Source organism: Amblyomma mixtum, chromosome 2 (assembly GCF_055824585.1).
Source record: "Amblyomma mixtum isolate Tamu chromosome 2, ASM5582458v1, whole genome shotgun sequence".
In the NCBI taxonomy this organism is placed as follows: Eukaryota; Metazoa; Arthropoda; class Arachnida; order Ixodida; family Ixodidae; genus Amblyomma; species Amblyomma mixtum.
In genome coordinates, this window is record NC_143013.1 from 174,273,756 (window position 1) to 174,296,777 (window position 23,022).

General features: G+C 47.2%; 1 pseudogene; it reads right to left on the reverse strand.

The window, feature by feature from the left end:
* Positions 1–18,215: 18,215 nt before the first annotated feature.
* Positions 18,216–22,297, reverse strand: LOC149361698 (uncharacterized; annotated as a pseudogene).
* Between the last annotated feature and the right edge of the window lie 725 nt (positions 22,298–23,022).

A 23,022-nucleotide genomic window follows, 5' to 3' on the forward strand; every position in this document is an offset into this window, starting at 1 on the left:
GGTGAGCTTTTGATGTTGCTTGGAAAATGACTGCTTTAGCGAATTCATGTCCTGTTCGATTGGAGCAAGTGGTTCAGTGCCGGCCTTGAAGTCGCCAAACAGATGTTCTATGCGATATAGTCTAGTTGCTAAGGAGCTGAGAGATATATCTAGCTTACTCCGAAAAGCTTTCAGTTCCGAAATTTCCTGCTGTATGATGGTTTGAGATTCCATGATTTTATCGAACATTTCATTAACAGGGGGGCCAGGGTAGCTTTCTACATCGCCGCATAAGAGCAGTTCGCACACAATTAAGCATTCATATGCAATGTGCATACAACGCCGTGGGCATGGCAGGGCCAGCAACATGCGGTTACCGCTTCTGCATGAAGGGTAGCAACCGAACTGGATAAGAAGAAGGGGAGGCATGTTCAGAGCCAGTTTTCCGTGTGTTCCACCGCACCTTCTTCATGCTTGAGTCTTGCGAATATTGGTGGCCAACTGGAACACCACTGATTGGCTGTTGATAGCCATTGTTGGTAAGTCATAAGGAAGTATGAAGAAACTGGCGATAAGTAGATGATAAGACGTACAAAGACTTTCGCGTACTTCAGTATTTTGGATATCAGTGGCCAATTTTCGGAGCACGGTTGATAGGTTGTTACTACAAAATGTAAAGTCAAATAAAAAACTTCCTGTTCACTTTTAAAAGGTTAGATTAAGATTTGTATAGAGACTTTCTAAAGAATGTTACTGAACTTTTTGTGAGGGAAATGACAGAAAGTTATCATCATCATTATCCTGGCTACGCCGACTGCAGGGCAGTGGTCCCTTTCCTATGTCTCTCCAATTAAATGGAGGAAAGCAGTGCCACGCTATAGGAAAACAAGTACCTCCGTCAGTCATCGTCATCATCCTGGCTACGCCCGCTGCAGGGCAAATGCCTCTCCCATGTCTCTTGGATAGACAATACGCGAAATGCGCAACGCCACCTCTCGGCGCTCCGAGAACTAAGTCCTCTATGTTGGTTCGGTACAGAAAACGAAACCGCGGCCCAGCGTCGAGTTAAAACGGCGGCGCTTCTTTTCAAAAGTTAAATGCCGATGAACTCTTACGCTTCGCTAAAACGCACGGTAGAAGCGACGGCGCGATTAATCCGCCGCATAGCTAACCGCAGACAAGGGGTGAGGGAAAGAGATTTATGCCGACTAGTGCAGGCCTTTGCGCTAAGCAGGATACTCTATGCCACCCCTTATCTCAAATTTTCGAAAGCAGAAAAGGACAAATTGGATAGTATGATACGGCAGGCCTATAAGGCTGCGTTAGGACTCCCACTAAATGCCTCAACTGAAAGGCTTATGAGGTTAGGAATACATAACACCTACAATGAACTGAAAGAAGCCCATTTAATGGCTCAAACAGCGCGATTAGCCAATTCCAGAACTGGCAGGAGTATTCTTACCAGGCTCGGAATTAACTTTCAACCTACGAATAACGATGCTAAAGTAGATTTACCCCGCGACTATAGGACGGCCCTACTAATCAAACCACTCCCCAAAAACATGCACCCCTTACACCATGAGGGTAGAAGACAAGCAAGAGCCAAAGCCTTACATAACAAATACAGACAGTGCGCTGGAACACTTTATGTAGATGCGGCAGAATACAAAAATACCAATGCCTTTGCAATTGTGGTTGTGAACGAGAATGGTGACCACATCGTCTCGGCGACAATCAAAACGAAATCCTCTGAAACGGCAGAAGAGGCGGCTATAGCCCTCGCCCTAGCGCATACCCAAGGGAGCATCATCTTCAGCGATTCCAAAATGGGTATCAATAATTTCGCTAAAGGGCGAATTACAAACACCTCCCTTAGAATCCTTAACGCAACCAAATTCTCACCAAATTATTCCGAATTGATATGGGTCCCAGCCCATTCGGGGAATCCGGGGAACGAGGCAGCCCACAATAAAGCCCGAGGTTTCGTCGACCGGGCAGTGGATGAGTCTGGCTCCCTGAATTTCACGAAGGACTCCATGATCACATATCATGATCTCACCAATCATTTTAAACTAGAGAGGAGAATTTTCCCCCCTCCAGACAAAAGACTTACTAAAGAACAAGAGGTTACGTGGCGTCGTCTACAGACGAGATCGATACGCACCCCATCACTCCTCGCGCACATTTATCCAGATCTTTACAACCCAAACTGCAAACACTGTGGCCACCGTGCTACCTACGATCACATCCTGTGGGACTGCAAAACAGAGCCACCTCCGGGTGATCTAGCTACAGCTCCTTCTCTCGAGCGGTGGGAGACCGTGCTGGCTAGCTCTGACCCCAGAACGCAAGTTTTGGCGGTGGAGTGGGCTGACAAAGTCGTCGAGGGCTATGTACTCTCGACCACTTAACGCGACCTCTTGCAAGCTCTTCCCGGCGAATAAAATGTTTTACAATCAATTACGCTTCGCTGTCCACTATGCAAAGACACTACGATTCGTGGGAGAACCTGGTGCGTTCCAGCTTTTCGCTTTTATATTTTTTTACTCTGTGCCATTATTACCAAATGCCATGCGCTCGAGGTATCATGTGTCGGCACGCCGATCAGTGCGCAGCTTTCGCTTTCTGCGTTGATTTTTCAGAAAGCTTTCTAGGTGATTTGCGTTTAAATTAAGATAGGGACCACAGTATTTGTTGTCTCTGATCAAAATTAGAAGCCGATATCGTGCTCTTATTAGCTCTTTGATAGCACATAGTCGGTCGGACGAGAATATATATAAACGTATACTTGAACAGAGTAATAGAGAAGGCAATATTCTTAGCCGGCCTCCGCCTGTGTTCCTCAAGCGTGTATTCCAGTAGCGAAGAAGAGTGTTCATTAATGTGCAGGCAAATTGGGCACCCAGTGCGCTCTATCTACAAACCTCGATAGCTCGTGCCACGGAAACTAATTGCCCTGGAAGAACCATACGCCGATTTAGTTTGCTACGTGTTCAGTTAAGTTTTTCCTATGTTCAATTAGTTTTAGAAGGGCTATCAAGCTCTCTGTATCGTGCGGTTGTTGCAAGATCCCACGCACCGCTTTCTTATAAAGTTGTGGGATTGCGCCCGCATATGTCTTGTGCGTGTCCATTCGTCTTTGTGAAGCAATACATTGTACGTATAAAAACTGAGGTGCGAATGCTTTATTTTTTGAGGATTCTTAGATTTGATATATGCGGCGATGAAAGTCTGTGAAAAAAAATGGATAATGTAGCTGCTTTCTTGTGGAGGGACGCCTTTCAAAGCTAGCAAGCACGTGCGACAGTGCTCTGAAAACGCTGTAGACCGTCTGATTCTATTATCGTTGCGTCAAGCTGCAACAGCTTGCTTCGAACGAAACCATTTGTCCAGGTTTGGAATTAACCGATTTAAGTGTCGGAAGCAACCGAACATGCGAATCTGACCCCTGCACACACAGCTTGACCAGCGTATCGAGTCCGTGCACGCACCTACTGCTGCAGGAACTGTCTCTAATCAAGCCGCCGCTGTGGCTCAGGGCTTACGGCGCTCGGCTGCTGACCCGAATGACGCTGATTCGATCCGGGCCGCGGCGGTTGAATGTCGTTGGAGGAGGAATTCTAGAGGCCCGTGTACTGTACGATGTCAGTGCACGTTAAATAACCCCAGGTGGTCAAAATTTCCGGAGCCATTCGCTACGGCGTGTCTCAGAGCCTGAATCGCTTTGGAACGTTGAAGCCATAAACCAAGCCATATAATCAACTGCGTGCTTCATGGCAGCGGGGAATAAAGATTGGCACTACCATCAGCGCTGTTATTTGAACAGGCTGATTGATCGTGATTTCTTCTCTACGGAACTTTTTTCCTGGCTTTTCTCGCAGCATCTTGCTGCAAACTAAGGATATAGTGCGATTCAATATTGCAAGTACGAAGTCTGAAAAAAATTGCGTCTTTGATTAAAATATCTTGAATTATATGTGTCTACTTTCCGCTTGTTCACATCGATTGATAATATCGCAACACTCGCTTCAACTGCGTCTTAAGGAAGACGTGGTTTCAGCGGATTGTGGCGAAAATCAACCGGCGCAGGGTTCTGAAATGGTGACGTTGAAAACCACGGATGTGAATTGCACATTGCAGTAAATGAATGACATTGCGCAGCTTGTCAAGGGCCTTGTGTGATTGCACTGCAGTGCACGAAGTTACTGGCATCTGTGCTCGCAATGTCAGAGAACTTTGTCAACACATCTGTGCACAACAGCGCAAAATGATCGTTCGCTACCCTACCAGATTAATTCGCGTCCACCTGAAAAGAAAATAGCCATGATAATGCGCCACGCTTGATTTAATGCGACAACAGCACAGGATTCGACTTTCCAACCCACTTCATTATCATCATCATCGCCACCATACTTCATCGTCAGCGCCATCATCATCATAATCATCATCAGCGCCAGACTTCAAGCGAAGCTGAGGACGGGACAGGAGTAAGCTGGCGCTTACTGAAAGCGCCTACATTTGGTAAAAATGAGCAGTGCAAGCGACTAAGCAGCTTAAAGGTGCACTGAAGAGGATTCTGAACTTGTCTTTTTGCCGCGGGAACTCGATCTACACGTTCCTAGCATTCTTAGAAACTGCGGCTTATTGCCCTGTGTGGCCGATTTCCCCAATTAAATGGAATTAACGTCCGGCTCCCGCTTTTTTTTTAATTCTCCCTCGTACGGTGGGCGGAGTCGACCACGCGTGGAGCGCCTTTCACCCAGTCCCGTGGAGGCTTTGCTTTCGCTTTATTTTGTTTTTTAGGTTTCTATGAATAAATAGTTTCATTCGCAGATAATATAGCCGCAAAATAAGCCCGAAGAAATAAAAATACGCGCGGACTGTTTGCTACTACGGACTACTACGTATTACTCCGACGATGGCAGAGCGGCAAGCCGCCACGGGACTGGGTGAAAGGCGCTCCACGCGTTGGTCGACTCCGCCCACCGTACGAGGGAGAATTATAAAAAAAGGCGGAAGCCGGACGTTAATTCGATTTAATTAGAGAAATCGGCCACACAGGGCAATAAATCGGAGTTTCTAAGAATGCTAGGAACGTGTAGACCGAGTTCCCGCGGCAAAAAGACAAGTTCAGATTCCTCTTCAGTGCACCTTTAAGCTCGCCTTTTGACATTTCACCCGCAAGATTCATGACTGCTATATCGATATAAAAAAAAAATTGCCGACGATTACGTTATTTTCTAATGCAAAATTTGAACGCAGCTCACCAGCTGTCTCAGCTTTTCGATAGATTGAGGCAAATAATGCGAGCAAGACATGTATGTACAATTACAGTCAGCTTTTTATTTTTCAGACATATTCCGTCTTTAAAGGGACACTGAGGAGAAATTGAAGTTGGCTTGTATCGACAGAATACCAGCTCCTGATTACAAAAACGCCACTCATACTGACAACAAAGCTCTTGTAACGTAGAAAAGAGCAAGAACCAAAATACAAGTATCGCCGCCACAGGCCAAACTCGTAAGTACAAGCGTCATGACGTCATATAACAAAACAGTGTTGCTAGAACCAATGGTTCTAGCAACGCTAGGACACGAGAAGCACAAATCACTGAGGCGCAGCCAATGCATGCGCAAATCTCCTTGACGTCGCCAGATGGCGCCACGTGCCGGGCAGCTACGCGCTCGCCTGAAGCATCGGGACCAATCAGCGCCTGCTCGCCGGCGTTAGGCGGGCTCCCGGTATTCCGCTAGCGGTATCAAGGTACACGGTATGCTAAAGGTGTCTATTTGCGAGAACTTCGTTGACGACTTCGAGAACGAGATCCATCGTAACGCTCGCAAAACGCCGGTGCAAACGTAAGCGAAGCGACTGTAGCGACGGCCGCAGTAGCCGATAGATGCCTTCAACGTGCGGCCGGCGGTAGCTCTCTTTTCGGCTGCTGCTAGGCCGCACTGCTGGCCGCCAGAAATCACGGAGTCTGCATCACGTCATGTCACGTCATGTTTCACGTCACTTAGTCCTCTGTCGTCATAGCCGAATCCCAAGTTTGAATCACAGAGGCGGGAAAAACCTTTTCAACTTCGAATCCAAATTTCTTAGAAATAAATGCATTTTTCGCTGCCGGCCAAGTGGCAACAAAGCCATGACATGCCGAACTATCGGATTTTGCTATAAAAAATATATTAATAGTGCTCTCCTCAGTGTCCCTTTAAGAAACACTCCACTAGCAGTAAAGTTACACTTGAGGGAGATTACGACACACAAGAATTATTGCAGTTGAAGTGCACTACAACGAGAGAGAGAGAGGCAAACAAACAAAACACAATTTGTTCACTGAAGCTTAAACGGCGGCTCGGGCGGTCAACGCACTTCTTATGTAGGCTCGCTCCACGTCTGTCTGCTCATCGCGACAAGGCAGGCACATACACACAGTGTCGGCTGTGCAGTCTCCTCCTTCACGCGCTGGGCGCGCGTCCTCATTGGTGAAAGGTCTGGCGTGGCTTCGAGGAGCATCTCAAACTTTCTGTCGTGGCGCCGCCGCCGTCGCGCGAGTGAAGAAGTGGAGGGCATCTCTTAGCGCACGAAAGGCTACGCCCTCTCCGTCAACATCACGTAGAAACGACTCGGACAGTCTAGAACAATCGACGGCAATCCCCCCGCGCGCCGCGTCAGCGAGCGGTGGGAGAGGGGGCAGCCACACACACAAGGCTAGTCACTCTCCAGGGGAACCTTCTGCCCCGTTTTACGACGCGCGCCGGCGAGAGCCGTCCGCGTGGCACTGTTTTTTCTCCTTGCTAAGGAGGGGAGGAGGTTGCACTTTTATCCTCTCCTTGTTACGACGGACAACGGCGACGGCGACGCCGCGAAACGATGAAACAGGCGCCTAAGAGCTGCGCTCTAGAAGTACGCATAGAAAACGGTGCACCAGCTCGACGATCTCGACCTAACCGAGATGGAAATCGGAAGCTGTGGGCGCGGTGTTGCAAGACCGTCGAGCAGTTTCGCACATCGTCTATTAAATGCCAGAAATAAACCATGCTATAGGCGAACCAGTGGCACCGTCAGACAAGGAAATAACGGCGGCGAGGCCGACTGAAGTGAGGCAGAGGTGGAATGAAACAAAAGCGGAGTTTCAGAGGTGGAGTGAAAGTACCTGGAACGCAGTGCTACTTAACATTCCTAAGTCTAACGAGCCAAAAATAGGGTGATTAAAATAATTTCAGTAACCTCTGCGTTCACACTAGAGCGTATGCCGAACACAAAAGCCGTCAAGTTCTTAATAAAACTCGGAAAACAAATAGATATCGTGTTCCACGTATTACTTACTTACTGACTGATGGGCATAGAATGTCTCTTGTTCGCTAAAAATTCCACTTCATTCAGTTTATCTGGAGCGTAAGTGGAACCAGATTGCGAATGCAGAATGAACCAGCCAGATATGCATATCTGTTGTCTTATTGGCGCTGAAACCTACATGAAGCAGATGCAGGTCGTTTCATACTTAGAGCGCGCGAACGCGTGCGGCGCTCAACGGACCAACAGTGCACCCGACGCGGCCGTGCATCGAAGCGAAGTGGCGCTGGCAAAGAGGGACCTGCAGGCGTGCTGGAGGGTTTTGCCACATTGCTTCGATGCGCGGCCATCTCGGTCGACCTGGTGCTTCGCGGAGCCCGCCATGCGCATTAAGTATTTGTTTGTTTGATTATTGGGGTTTAACGTCCCGAAGCGACTGAGGCTATGAGGGTTTTGGTTTTGGTTTATGGGGTTTAACGTCCCAAAGCGACTAAGGCTATGAGAGACGCCGTAGTGGAGGGCTCCGAAAATTTCGACCACCTGGGGTTCTTTAACGTGCACTGACATCGCACAGTACACGGGTCTCTAGAATTTCTCCTCCAAAGAAATTCCAGCCGCCGCGGCCGGGATCGAACCCGCGTCTTTCGGGTCAGCAGCCGAGCACCATAACCGCTGAGCCACCGCGGCGGTCAAGAGGCTATGAGGGACGCCGTAGTGAAGGGCTCCGGAAATTTCGACCACCTGGGGTTCTTTAACGTGCACTGACATCGCACAGCACACGGGCCTCTAGAATTTCGCCTTCATCGAAATTCAGCCGCCGCGGCCGAGATCGAACCCGCGTCTTTCGGGTCAGCAGCCGAGCGCCGTAACCACTGAGCCACCGCGCTGTGCTGCACTTGGTTTGACCTTACATACAGCTTATGGCCATCGAAGATATGTAGTTCGAGGTCGTAATTCAAGCCATTTGGAAATATGCATATAGCGTCAAACTCTTAGAGATGCATAATTCATGCAAGGGCTGCTTCACGAAACCTTGACCACCTAATTGTCTTTTTTTACAACAGGGCTGGATGCCGAACAGCTGCAGACGATCCACTATCCTCTAGGTGGCGCTGGCTTCGAAGCCAATCACAGTGGTGGACAGTGCGAACGCTGTGAAAACGGTATCTTTGAAAAGTGTTTCCTTGAATTTTATGAATAGGCAGCGAACGTGGCAAGTGGCAGGAGTGCGGTTTTCACTTGTGCCGCAAGGAGGTAGAATTTCTTGGGTTGACGAGATGATTACGGTTCCTTGTCTTTGTGTTGTTGGTGCGCATGCGCTTTGTTGTTGAAGCAAGGAGGCGTTGGTGCAATGAACCAGTTGTTAGTCTGGGCTCGTGCCTAGAGCTTATTCTGTCTCGTCCCGTCCTTTTTGCGTAGTTATTTATTGTTCTTATGATATCGTACCAAGTAGCCCCTCACCGCACTCTTCTAGATTTATTACGACACACGGGTTCTCACCACTGCAACTTCATAGCCACCATGCCATTTTGTAGAAGGCTCGCATATAGCTTGCTTGAGACAGAGAGGGCCATCACACTGCGTTAGTAGCCGCGCTGTTTAAAGATGATTTAGTACCGACTTTTTGCCATTAATTGAGCTGTGGGGTGAGGTGTCGGCTGCTACTACAGGCAGGCTCTGGACGCGTACTGTTCCTTGTGTCTTGCGTCATTCAAGCTGCCATGAATCAAGCACGGTGGTCCTGTGTGTACGTCAGGCCTGTAATGCTTCGCATGAATCACTTAGAAGTACGACGAAACATACGTGGAAACTACAGGTGAGCACTGTACAGAAGGAAGTGAGAGATGAATATATTCTAGAGCAACGTCGCCAATTGGCAGCAACATCTTGGTGCAGCCGGTTCCCGTCGAACATTAAAAAGTGAGAGTCACCTTCAGAATAACAGAGCGCTTTGTTAATGTCTTTTTGGGCAAGTGGCTGCTTTGCTTTCAGTTCTTTACGCCTAGCCGAACCTACCAATGGAGATGACAAGAGGCTGCCATATGACAAAGTTTTTACTGTGCTTCCTCTTAAGGATATGCTGCAAGTTGCAGCCAGCATACGTGGATAAGCGGCTTTGCACGCCATACCTTCATGCCTCTGAAGGCATTGCATTAAAAAGAAAGAAAAATCACTTAACAATGCAGTTCACGGCGTTGCAGCAACCGTGAACTGAAAAGAACGTATCCATAGAGTATTATTCACTTATAGCATGTCAACATGTGTAGAGGCGCCCACAGAGCCTTTCGAAAAAAAAAAGAGAAAATCATTTTTGCTGGTGTGTAAAAATGCAACCATTTCCTTGCATGACCGGCCCAGTGAAATATTTGATATCAAAGAACAGGGAGCGGCAAGGGGACCCTTAGCAAAAACTAATACGTTTGGAATATACGGAGGTCTATTTAAAATGTATTTTAAACATATTTTGTATTCATGAATGCACTAAAAATATGTAGGAAATACGTTTCTGAAATTTCATGCTTGGTATTCGAAATATATTTTTAAAATGTGCCAAAAATACCTCACTTAAAGCATACTTCGAGCACTTTTCAAATACATGAAAAAATATGCATGCAGTTTTAGCATCTTGTCAGTGTATTAAAAGTGTATTTTCGGAAATATGAAATTAATTCATCGAAAGTATACTTCAATTCTAGAAAACGGGCAGCCCTTGTAAACGTATATGTATGCAGTTTTAGCATCTTGTCAATGTATTAAAAGTGAACTTTCGTAAATATGAAATTAATTCATCCGAAATATATTTCAATCCTAACAAACGGGCAGTCCTTTTAAACGTCTTTGCACACTTCTAGCTGCCATGAACAGTCGAGTGCTCGAAATCGTGTTTCGGGAAATGGCATTTGCGTGTCGTCAACGTATTTGAAGTGTACTTCCGTAAATACGTAATTAATTCGTCCAAAGAACACTGAAATTCTAGCAAATTGGCAGTCCGCATTAGCATATTTGCAGCGCACTACAAGCTGTCGTTGAACAATCTAATGCTCAAAATCGAGTTTCGGGACATCGCATTTTGGTGCTGGCCATCTATTTAAAGTGTACTTTCGTAAATACGCAATTAATCCGTCTGAAGTATATTTAAATTCTAACAAATGGGTTGTCCGCGTAAACATATTTGCATTACACTTCAAGCTACCGTGGAACAATCTAGGGCTCGAAATGACGTTTCAGCGAAGAGTGAAAACTTTCCCTTTCTTGTCATCCTTTCGTTTATGGTAACTTCTAGCAGGAAGGTGATCACCACTTATACCCCTGCTGCACGGGCGCTTCGAATGCCTTCCAGCCGAATGTGAATGTCATCTAACGATGCTACATGTGTTCTGTCTAAGGGAGTGCTTGAAGATAATATTACGCCAATGAATATTAACCGCGTCAGCATGAAATTTCCCCGGGAGTGCGCCGATGAGGACGACTGCACTCATACTGTTGTTTACATCGCTTGTTTACATAACATAAAACGCAATCTGCGCTTTGGTTCTAATAAACAATCTGTTTTCTTTTTTACTGGTTGTACTCGTGATTGTTTACGCAGTGCTACAATGTGTGGGAAGCGATGATGCGATCGCACGCCTGAGAAAGCCGGGTTGTTGGCATCGCGCAGGACTGGGGCTTCTCGCTTCTTGTCCCAGCTTTCTCCGACGTGACAAGTACTTTTTTTTAAACTACTTTATCCAGAAGTATGTATGGTGACTGTTCGCTTTAACTGAAACGGCCTAACTTGTTATCCACAAGCTAGCGACGGCGACGACTGCTGCTGGCCGTAAAGCACGGCTCGGCAGTCTGGGTCACACCGGCGATTCCCGTTCATCGTACGCGTGCCCTGCGATGTAAGCAATAGTTGATTTCAGGTCACTGTTGCCAAAACTACACCTGGTGACCATTTGCATTCGCTAAAGCTTGTGATTCGCTCTTCACAACCGCCGAAATCACAGATCCAACCCTGCGAACTCGCTGGGCCTAGTCGTCGCGGAAGGGAACAGAGCCGTCGTCGATTGAAACTGATTTGGCAAGCGCTTATCGCTGGTGAGTGTTCAGGTATGCACACGTGAAATATAGCCGTTCGTTTCGCTCATTTAGAAGCGCGAGCATGCACACACCGCCGCCTAATCACCGTGCTCTCGCTCAGCCGCTGACAAGGCTGACCGTCCGCCGACCGGATTCGTCGGTGTCGTTGGCTTGAAAAACGTGTCCCTCTAGAATCATATTATAGTAAACTAGATATTTCACTGTAATTACATGCTGTTGTTCAGCGTGATATATACTGTCGTTGTCGGACTAGTGTGACCGCCGTCGTCGTCGTCGCTGTACACTGAAAACGAGCTGAGGCTTTCGAATGCGTTTCGAAAGTGTCGTGCAGCACCGCGGCAGTCCATCGAGTCCGAATGTCATTCCTGTTCTCGAATGCCATTCCACTCAATGTCATTCGAACATTTCCGTGTGAGAACGTGATAGCATTATACCAGCAAAAGCGCCTTGGGTACTTCTGGGTCCGAATAAGCCAGCGGAAAGGACCCCGTGTGGCAGGGCAGACCGGCTCCCTTACACGCCCATGTATCTGTTGGTTGACAGTTCGACTCCTGACCTGTGCCTGAAGCAAGTTTCAACTAGCAATTCCATTCTCATTTAATCCCAGATTCGAACGCGACCAGTAGGGTACTTCTGCGATAATTTCGAAGCCCACAGTATTTGCGCAAAAAAAGGTATCACCGTGCAAAATAGTGCGTCGCTTTCGCTGGGTATATATACGGCAAGCCAAGTATAGCGCTTGTCGTAGGATTTGTTGTTTGCTGTGTCGCTGTCGTCTTGGTATGCTGTATGTAGCCGTATTCAATCACGTGACCTTATAATATCAGACTCCTGTTGATTAATGATAAATACCCGTGTACGATTTGTTCTCCAGTTGATGAATTAACCCGTTTCATTCCATGGAGCCGCCCAGTAGACTTTTTTTTAAGCCCGAGTAAACATATTTTTAATGTATTAAATGTGTATTTTTAGTATATTTCTAATGTATATTTTTATTATATTTTTAATGCATTATAAATATGCTAAGCGGGCAAAAATGTACTTTTCACGTATTTTTAAGAACGTTTAAAATATTATTCCTAGTATACTTAGAAAGCATTCGTATTGCAGTTTAAGCATAGGGACAAAAAAATGCGAAATAAATATGAAATTAATACAATACGTTTGAAATGCATTTTTAGCACATCCTCTTTTCGCTAAGGGGAAGTACAGTTTTCTATCGTATTTTGTGCTGGAAAAACTTCGGAGGGCGTGTACGCTCAACATGACATGCTACATACGTTTAGAACGTTGTACCATGCCTGCTTGTGACCAGAAAAAAAAATTACAGAAAAATGCAGCAAACGAACATAAACTATTGTCGAAGCATTTTGTCATTCTTCGTAAAGGGCAATACTGTTTACTAAAATGAGAAATAGAGCAGATAAATCAGTTGTGAGTGCAATATTAAGCGGTATGAAGATAAATCGTATCCTGTGGAAGCATTTTTTCTGCGCAAGTGTGAGTTCCACTTTAAAGCTTTAAAATTGTTTTACACTTTATGAGTATAACTGATGCGGAATCTTTAGCTACTGACCGTCATTGTCTTGCTTACCATTTAGGAGCAACAGATCGCCTCAAAACTACAGAGGAGGCTCCGGGATGGGAACATGAAATGCAGGAAAAAACGGTGTTTTTAGCGTGTTACAATCACTAGTGTGCACCGAAAGCTCCCAGGCCACAGGGGCTGCTTTTTAGCCATGCTTTGAGGTATATACAACGCCCTCAAACTTCAAAATCTCTTCGAGGGGAAGGAGAACAACTATTCTCATTCCTGATAACCTTTTGTACGGATGTATTGCCTGCTCTACGACTGGAAACAGACAAGAGACAAAACAACGACCACCAGACAAGCACGAAATGAACAGCAGGCTTACTAGAAAAAAAACCGGGAGGGGTGTATAATAATACATTTCATGCGCATGTCCAGGCGAATGCTCTCAAACGATCTTTTAGTGCCGAGCTGAGTAACACACGTGCGCTGTCGTCGCTTAGCATTTTCACTTCCTCTCTCATGCTGACGGCGGAGGAAGTGAAACTAATAAAGACCAGACAATAGCGCACATGTGTCACTGAGCTCGACACTAAAAAAATCGTTTGAGTGCACTGACTTTGGCATGCCATGAAATGCGTTATCATACACTCCCTTCTCTAACAAGTTCTAAGTTGCGGGCTTATCTCGTGGTCGCTGTTTAGTTCCTTGTAGATTTCTAGTTGTGGCGCGTGGAATCCAGCAGTATGAATAACCATTTTAAAGACCCAAATACCGTCTTGCTTAACCTTTCGTAGCTACATAGACGTCATAAGACTCTAATCTTCTTCAAAAGTAAAAGCAAACAGAACAAAATGGTTGTTCATAATAAAGTGCTAATAGTGAAGGTGTCTGGGTTAAAGAAAAAAAGCATCCTGCGCGCCCTTCGAAAATCTTTTTCAGCGCTGAACCTGCGATGAATAAAAATGTATACAGTGCAGTGACATTCCCCGTATCAACGTATAAAATATGAGGAAAGCGGCCGCGTCAGAGCGGAAACGTCGTTCGATATGTTTTGCGAACACAGCCATTTTATATTTTTTTCGAGGTATAAAACTCCTAGTAATATTAAAATGTTCTCGTCGCTTGAAATAATGTGGCCCTTGCGCCGAAAGGGAACCAAGAGCTGAATCAAAGCTAGGCTTTCCGAAAACGATGGCACTGTGTGTTTCTATTCGCATGTTGGATACCGTGATGCTGAGCATCGCGATTTCTTACTGGGCTTTAACTTTTACGCATTGTTAATATCCCCCTCTCGCGCTAATCTAAAAACCGCGGAGTGGACACAGCCAGCCTTTGGCAGGCTTGAATAGTATGGCAGAAAGCAAGAGACAAAATTGGACTGAAATTGACTTGTTGTGAAGTTGTTTGTGACTTATCGGTGGTGATTTTCAGCATTGCCTTTGTCTAAGGTCTGACTTACTTTTGCAACCCATATTACTTACTCTAGTTAGTCCAGTGACGCGGTTATGAAAGTATATATAATGAAAGTTTGCTTATAGGAGCCCGTTAGGGAGATATTTTCGTATAATATTTTGTGAATGGACGGTGTCGTTATGTGGGTGATTTGTGCAAATACTTGTGCATTGGTGCCCACTAAAGTATTGCCGTATAGGCACGCAGTGAGTAGGCGTACAAACGATACAAAATAGAGCAAAGTGTTTCCATAGCAGTGTTTGATTGAATTATGTAAAACAGGGTTTATTGGTATGAGATATTCCGTTGGGAAGTATGCTTTGGGTGGCTTCAAACTTAATAGAATGGATGCAGCTATTGAGACAAGCAGCTGCTTGGGGTAATCAGCGTTCTCGAGGCGCTTGGTTTGATAACGGGGAAGTTTGATCGAATGGATGCACGATTACTTAAGTGCATTTTAAGAGCATTCTTGAAGGCGCAGAAATCGCAAGGGTAAAAGAAGCATGTGTCAACAGTTCCTCTGTGGCGATAACAGCAAGTGGACTAAGATTTTTAGCCTCAAGGAAATGGCGCCGCTGTTGTCGCCATCAAGACCGTGACTGTCGATATATTTTATTTATTGCTAGAGCCTGTCGTTTCTGTTTTGTGGGGGCAAGCAATAAACTCCATTTGAAAGTCAGCACTCGTCCTTGTGTGACTTTCTTCGTTCCAGTCTCCGCTGTTTCTTCTTGGTGGATTTCCAACTCGCCTATGCTTCTTTTTTAGCTTGTTAACCAGGTCAGTGAGCCGGCTTTTTACTGTTGGATTCCTTGAGCCGTTGTGTCGTGGTGTAGTGTGTATTTGTAACGTGACACAATATTAAAGACAATTTTTTGCACCTTGTCTACATACACAGAAAATAAGAGTAAAATGATAGCATTTCAGCTATATGCTTTTACTCTGTGACACTAAGGCTCGTCTAAAATCTTGTGTGTCACCGCATTCCAAGCACCTATAGCGATAAATTTGCAATGGATGTGAAGCCATTCAAGATTGATGGTTTATGATGATGGTTAGACGATGATGGTTGGACGTCCCAAAGCAACACAGGCTATGAGGGACGCCGTAGTGAAGGGTTCTGGAAATTTCGACCACCTGGGGTTCTTCAACGTCCACTGACATCTCACAGCACATGGGCCTCTAGGATTTTGCCTCCATCAGAATTCGACCGCCGCGGCCTGGATCAAACCCGCGTCTTTCGGGTCAGCAGCCGAGTGCCATAACCACTGAGCCTGCGCGGCGGCTGGCTTTAAAGATTGAGGAACCTGATGCTAACATACGATTTACGCTGATAGCGGCCCTAGCAGGAAGCGGAGAATAATTTCAGCAGCGAAGTGTTTACTGGGGATAACATGTCCCTGCAAGGAAACAAATTTCATGGCGGCGACATTGCCAACTGCCCTTACAAGCTAAGGCAGCATAATTGCTTAAACTGTATGCCCGCTTTCCATTTACACATGACTAAACAACTCGCAGAAAGTGCTAGCACCTTCGGGAACCACCTAGTCGCCATTATTGTTAGTTTAGTTCAGGGGGTTTAACGCTCCAAACCGACTCAGACTATGAGAACGCTGTAGTGGAGAGCTGCGGGTAATTTAGACCTCCTGCTTTTATTTAACGTGCGCTAATATTGCACAGTACACGCGCCTCTAACATTTCGGCTCTATCGAAATGTGACCAAAAAGGCCCGTTACGCTTAATGGCTATAGCGACGATAGATTAGTATGGACAGTTAGGCAAGTTTATTTCTTGGAATTAGCTGTTGGCGTTCCTGACGAAGAAAGAACTGAACACAGTTGCACTATAAACATGCTATTCTTATTGGTGCCGCTTATTTTAAAGCAACTGTCTATTTCTGCATGATAACAAACCCTGCCTGTCAAAAAAGAATGAAACTTAGAAAGAAAAAGAAAGAGAGAAGGAAGAAAAAGAAAGAAAGAAGGAAAGAAAGAAAGACAGAAAGTAAGAAAGAAAGAGAGAAAGAAAGAAAGGAAGAGTGAATGAAAGAAAGAAAGAACGAAAGCAAGAAGGAAGAAAGGATACTTCAATCAACGCAATTCGCCGGAGAGACGCCGTGCGTGATATAACCCATTATTTTGGTTTATACTGCCGGAGAAGTGTTTACGCATAAATTCGCCTTTATCTCGATAACGAAAGTTCCGGGCCATTTCTGTTTATAAGTTTACTCTGAGCTGTGCAAGATGCTGTGCACCATCCACGGAACCCTCGAAGAAACTGATGTGCAGAGAACCGCAGCGCTTGTGTTCGGTCATTAGCTAGCTGAGCAGGGCCGCATGCTGTCGCCACAGTTGAACGAGTAATCGGTATTTCAAGCAGGGGCATGTATGTCCGATGTAGCTTTTTCCGCAGAAAAATGAGATCTGAAGTGCGATTCTCAGCTCGCATTCAAAAAACCGCGCGGCGTGCGCGGTGCAGTAAGCAGCCTTGTACTTGGCTCCATTTGAAGGGCGACCATTTTAACAGCTTATTCGGCACCATGGCCAAATAAGGTTCTTGAGGCGTCTTGTCATGTTGTGAACTTACGGCACCGAGGATAGCTTGTCTTGCGGGCTTAACCTCCTCCATGATGTTTTTAAGATACAGATCGTTAAGGCAACCTTGAACTTCGAGGCTCGTGGCATGTAACACAACTTTTTACGTGACAAATTGCTGACAGAATTTCTTACAGTTGTATTCTGGTATTTGTCCTCTAAAGCGCTTATAGCGATGAATTGAGTGATGCGCACCATAAAACGCACCACGTGGCATGGGAAGGTGGTGAGATCGCTGGCTGACAGGGACAAGCAAAGAGATCTAATGTAAACAAGCATGTTAATCATACGCACCATTTAGCCACCATCATTCACATTAATTGTAGCGCTCAACAAACGCCTCTCGCATTGACCTCCAATTGTTCTACGGCTGGTTGTTCTACGGAAGCTTAAAGAATGCTATATATTTACACGGGCTACTCATTTGTTAAAACAAGTATACTTTGGACGAATTAATTTCGTATTTATGAAAGTACACCTTAAATGTATTGCGAACATGCAAATGCAATTTCGCGAAGAGCGATTTAGAGCACTAGATTGTTCGACGCCAGCTTGAAGTGTGCTCCAATTATATTTACGAGGACCGCACATTTGTAAGAATTGAATCCTACTTTAGACGAATTAATTTCGGATTTGCGGCAGTACACTTTAAATACATTGCCAACCGGCAAATGCCACCTCCCGAATCCCGATTCTGAGCATTAGCTTATTCTACGGCAGCCAGACATGTGCTGCAATTATGCTTGAAAGGACTGGCCGTCTGTTAGAATTGAAGTATACTTCGCGCGAATTAATTTCACATTTACGAAAATACACTTTCAATACATTGTCAAGAAGATAAAACCGGAGGAATATTTTTTCGCGTACTTGAAACGTGCTCGAAGCATTATTTTGGGCAAATTTGAAAAATACATTTCAAATACCAAACATGAAATTTAAGGAACCTATTTTCTGCATATTGTCACGGAACCAAGGCAGGAGACACCGTTCGCCAGCAGCGCTAACAGAATCAGCCCTCAGGGCGCGTGAGCCAACTCTCACCTCTTTTTCTTCTGATGCCACCAGGGGCCACCTGGTGGCATTACTCCCCCTCCCGGAAAAAAAGAAAGGGAATTCGGAAAACCACTACGACGCCACGAGCTAACTGAAGGAAGTAGGGAACAACAATCGAAGGGGCAAAATGACAGGGGGAAAACGGGCCTCTGCGAAAAAAACAAATCCGAAACAACTGTGCAAGCGCTGTCAGTGCGTGAAAAAGGGCTTCATACGCAGTACGTGCACTACTTCTGGCTGGGGTCGACGGCGCGCACTGTGCACAGAACCGTCGGGCAGAACTTCATAAGTCACATCTGTTATGCGACGCAACACTCTGTATGGGCCGAAGTAGCGGCATAGGAGTTTTTCCGACATGCCTGGGCGACGGACAGGGGTCCACACCCACACTTGGTCGTCCGGTTGGTACTCGACGTGGCGGTGTCGCTGGTTGTAGCGGCATGCATCTGAGCCCTGTTGCCTCCTGATGTGCATGCGGGCGAGTTGGCGGGCTTCCTCCGCGTTTTGGAGAAATTCTTCGGCGTGTGGCGTGAGCGCCCGGTCGTCAGTAGTGCATGGAAACATGGCATCCAACATGGTGTGCACATCGCGCCCATAAACAAGGCGTAATGGCGTAAAGTGAGTGGTTTCTTGTACTGCCGTATTGTACGCGAAAGTCACGTATGGAAGGAGCTCGTCCCAAGTCTTATGCTGGACGTCTACGTACATAGCGAGCATGTCTGCTATAGTTTTGTTGAGTCTCTCGGTGAGCCCATTAGACTGCGGGTGGTAGGCAGTAGTTTTGCGATGGCTGGTATGGCTCAACTTGAATACCTCGTGCATGAGCTGCGCTGTGAAAGCCGTTTCCCGATCGGTGATTACGCTGGACGGGGCGCCGTGTCGCAGAACAATGCGATGCATGAAGAACTGCGCAATTTCAGACGATGTGCCACGCGGCACCGCTTTGGTTTCGGCATAGCGTGTCAGGTAGTCTGTGGCGACAATTATCCACTTATTGCCGGCCAACGATAGGGGGAATGGGCCGAGAAGATCCATGCCGACTTGGTCAAAGGGCGTACGAGGAGGTGCAACTGGTTGGAGTAAACCCGCGGGCTTGAGGGGAGGCGACTTGCGGCGCTGGCACTGACGGCAACCTCGGACGTAGCGGCGGATGGTGGCAGCAAGTTTAGGCCAATAATAGGCCTTGCGTACTCGAGCGAGAGTGCGTGTAAACCCCAAGTGATCAGAGGTGGGCTCGTCGTGAGAGGCAAAAAGGATGTCGGCACGGAGGTCTGCCGGCACGACGAGGAGATAGGCACGGTCGCCGTGGCTCGAGTTTTTCTTGAACAGTATGCCATGGCGCATGCAAAAAGAGGAGAGGTTCCGGGAAAACTCCTGGGGTATGGTAGCAGTGTGGCCCTCCAAATGGTCAATGACGGGTCGTAAGGTGATGTCATCTCGCTGCCTCGCCATTACGTCGGAATCGCTGACCACTCCAAGGAAACGACTGTCGTCCTCTATGCTGTCATCAGCTAGGTCGATTGGTGCGCTGGAGAGCGTGTCGGCATCTTCGTGCTTGCGTCCAGATTTATAGGCTATGGTGTAGTCAAATTCCTGGAGGCGGAGGCTCCACCTTGCTAAGCGGCCCGATGGGTCCCGTAGATTGGCTAGCCAGCACAAGGAATGGTGGTCTGTGACGACTTTGAAATGGCGGCCGTAGAGGTAGGGTCGAAACTTCATCGTGGCCCACACAACCGCGAGGCACTCCTTCTCCGAGGTAGAGTAGTTAATTTCGGCGCGAGACAAAACGCGACTCGAATATGCAATCACGCGTTCCACGCCATCTTGGTGTTGGACTAAGACAGCCCACAGGCCGATGTTGCTGGCGTCTGTGTGGGTCTCGGTGGCAGCCTCCTCATCAAAGTGAGCAAGAACAGGGCTGCTGTGCAGGCGTCGGCGTAGCTCTATGAAAGCCTCCTGTTGTTCGGTAGTCCACACGAACGGGGTATCGTCCCGCGTCAAACGGGTCAGGGGTTCGGCAAGTTGGGAGAAGGCGGCGATAAAGCGACAGTAGTAGGCGCACAGACCAAGGAAGCGTTTCAGCGCTTTCTTCGTGGTAGGAACCGGAAATTCGGCCACGGCGGCAGTTTTGTCGGGATCGAGTTGGACACCGGCGGCGCTCACAACGTGGCCTAGAAACTTCAGTTGTTCGTAGCCGAAGTGCATTTTTCGGGCTTGAGCGTTAAATTGGCCGACCGAAGGGCATCTAATACAGTCCGCAAGCGTTTAAGATGTTCGTCAAAGGTTTCGGAGAATACGACCACGTCATCCAGGTAAACTAAATAAGTTTGCCATTTGAGACCAGCGAGAACTGTGTCCATCATTCTCTGAAACGTTGCCGGCGCTGAACAGAGGCCGAAGGGCAACACCTTAAATTCGTATAGACCGTCGGGAGTAATGAAAGCTGTTTTTTCCTGGTCCCGTTCATCCACTTCAATCTGCCAGTACCCGCTCTTTAAATCAATCGAGGAAAAATATTTGGCACGGCGAAGGCGGTCGAGCGAGTCGTCTATGCGGGGCAGTGGGTATACGTCCTTTTTAGTTATGGTGTTCAATTTCCTGTAATCGACGCAAAAGCGCAGCGTTCCATCCTTCTTCTTAACTAAAACAACAGGCGATGACCACGGACTCTGAGATGGTTGAATAATACCGTCAGTGAGCATCTCCTTCACTTGTGTTTGGATGGCCTCGCGTTCTTTAGGTGAAATACGGTACGGCTGTTGGCGTATGGGACGGGCATCTTCACTCGTGATGATGCGGTGTTTCGTAATGGCTGTCTGTTGAACTTTCGAAGAAGACGCAAAGCAGGCTGTGTATTGGTGTAGTAAGGTACGGAGAGCGCGGCGTTGAACCTGTGACAACCCTGGGCTGATGTCAATGTGATCGAGAGACATGTTCGGAGATTCCACGGCTGTGCACGCAAAACATTCCGACACATCAGCTAATTGGTCGGCGAACGCGATCGCTGTGGAGCGGAAGAGGTGCCGAAGTTCGTGGGTGAAATTAGTAACCAGTAATTGGGTCCTACCATTGCGTATGTGGACGAGGCTTCGGGCCATACAAATGCCGTGTGTCAGCAACATTGAAATATTGCCTTCGGCGACTGCTGTTCCGTCACGGAGCCCATCGCAGTCGACAGTAACAAAAACACTGGAGAGTGGCGGGATGAAAACACTCTCGGAGGAAATGCGAAGGGCGGAGCGACATGGGCGAGTGTAGGAAGTGTCATCGGCGTTGTCTGTCGAAAAAGTAACTGTGCGGTGACGGAGATCGATGATGGCCCCATTTTCACGGAGAAAGTCAACGCCCAGGATCAGGTCACGAGAACAATCACGGAGAACCAGGCAGCTGACAACGAACGTGGAGTTGCGGATCTGGACCCGAGCTGTACACTGGCCAAGCGGAGTGACGATGTGGCCGCCAGCCGTGCGGATATGCGTGCCAGACCATGGTGTCGTAACTTTTTTGAGGAGAGCTGCCAGTTTGCCGCTTAAAATGGAAAAATCAGCTCCGGTGTCCAGCAGCGCGCTTATGTTGTGACCGTCAATGAGTACAGGTATGTCGAGTGAGAACCGGTCCTCATGCTCTGAAGCTGTGGGCGTTGATATCGTCACGTTCCTGCCAGCCGATGTTCGCGTTGTGGGGGGGACTGTAGAGCGTCGAGTTCCAGCGACCCCGCCCCCGGAGGTCGCTGCCGTCAGTATTCCCGGCGAGGGCTCGGCGACCGGCCTTGCGCTGGTCGTGAGAAGTGATGGCTTGCCGATGATGGTGACGGTCGGCGAGGTGACGGCGATCTTGACTGCCGTCACTCGGAGGGTGGCAGACGCTGCAGAGACAAGTATTCTTCAATATCGCGGGGTCGTTGACCAAATAGAGGTCTGGGCGCGTCGGCGGGGAAGCCCTGCAGGCCGAGCTCACGATATGGGCACTGGCGGAATAAATGACCGGGCTCTCCACAGTGGAAGCACAAACAACTGCGGTCGGGGCCACGCCAGACGTCCGCCTTGCGCAGAGGTGGCCGATCATTCGGCAAGTACTGCGCCGGTTGCACGGAAGGTAGCGGGACGTGATGGTCAGGAACAAATGACGCAGATTCTGGGGCAGGGCGTCGCAGGGCCTCAGCGTATGTCGGGCGGTGATCAGGAACACATGACGCATATGCGGGGGCAGGACGTCGCAGGGCCTCAGCGTATGTCAGTTGGTGGAAGTCATTCCGGTAGGGCTGAGGTTTGTCACCCAGCAACGGAGGCAATATTCTTGGTGCATTCATGATTTAAAAAAAGTTTAAAATACATTACAAATACCCCGTCTTTTATTCCAAACGCATTAGTTATCGCTAATGGAGGTTTCTTCAATATTTTAATTTAATGATCTCACCACATCAATTGCAAAGGCAACCATTCATTGAAAATGCAGAGTAGAACTACTGGAACAGAGCAAAAAGGAAAAACCAAAAGCGAAACTCTGTGCATGGCCAGAGATGACACTCCGGTTGACTCAGGCAGACGGCATACGGACTTTTGAAATTAATTTTTCACTGCAGGTTGATCTTGGAACGAAAGTGTCGCCATTCCAATTAGACGTAAATTTTGCTCATACCATTTTCTGCGGCTTTATCAAGGCTGGTTTCATGCAATTTTTCTTAGTTCGTTCTCTTAGCAAAAATATTTATTCCAATCACCACATTGCTTTTTCCGAGCGTAGTTTTTTGCTTTCATAATTCATGCATAATTCTGAGCTGCTAAAGGCACGTGCTGAGAATTTAATGCCTGTTAATACTTCACTCCTTGCAGTGCTGTACATTGACTGCCATCTAAGAAAAAAGCGCAGGAAAACCAAGGGACCGGGAAGAAGTGAGGACACATGATCGATGATTGATTTAGCTTAATACGCCCATTGGTAACAATCGACTTAGGGCGAATGTAGCCATGTACGGGGGCGTTGAAAAAAAACGCGAAAAGAGCAGAGCCTATGCTCTGCGCTGTTCGCATTTCT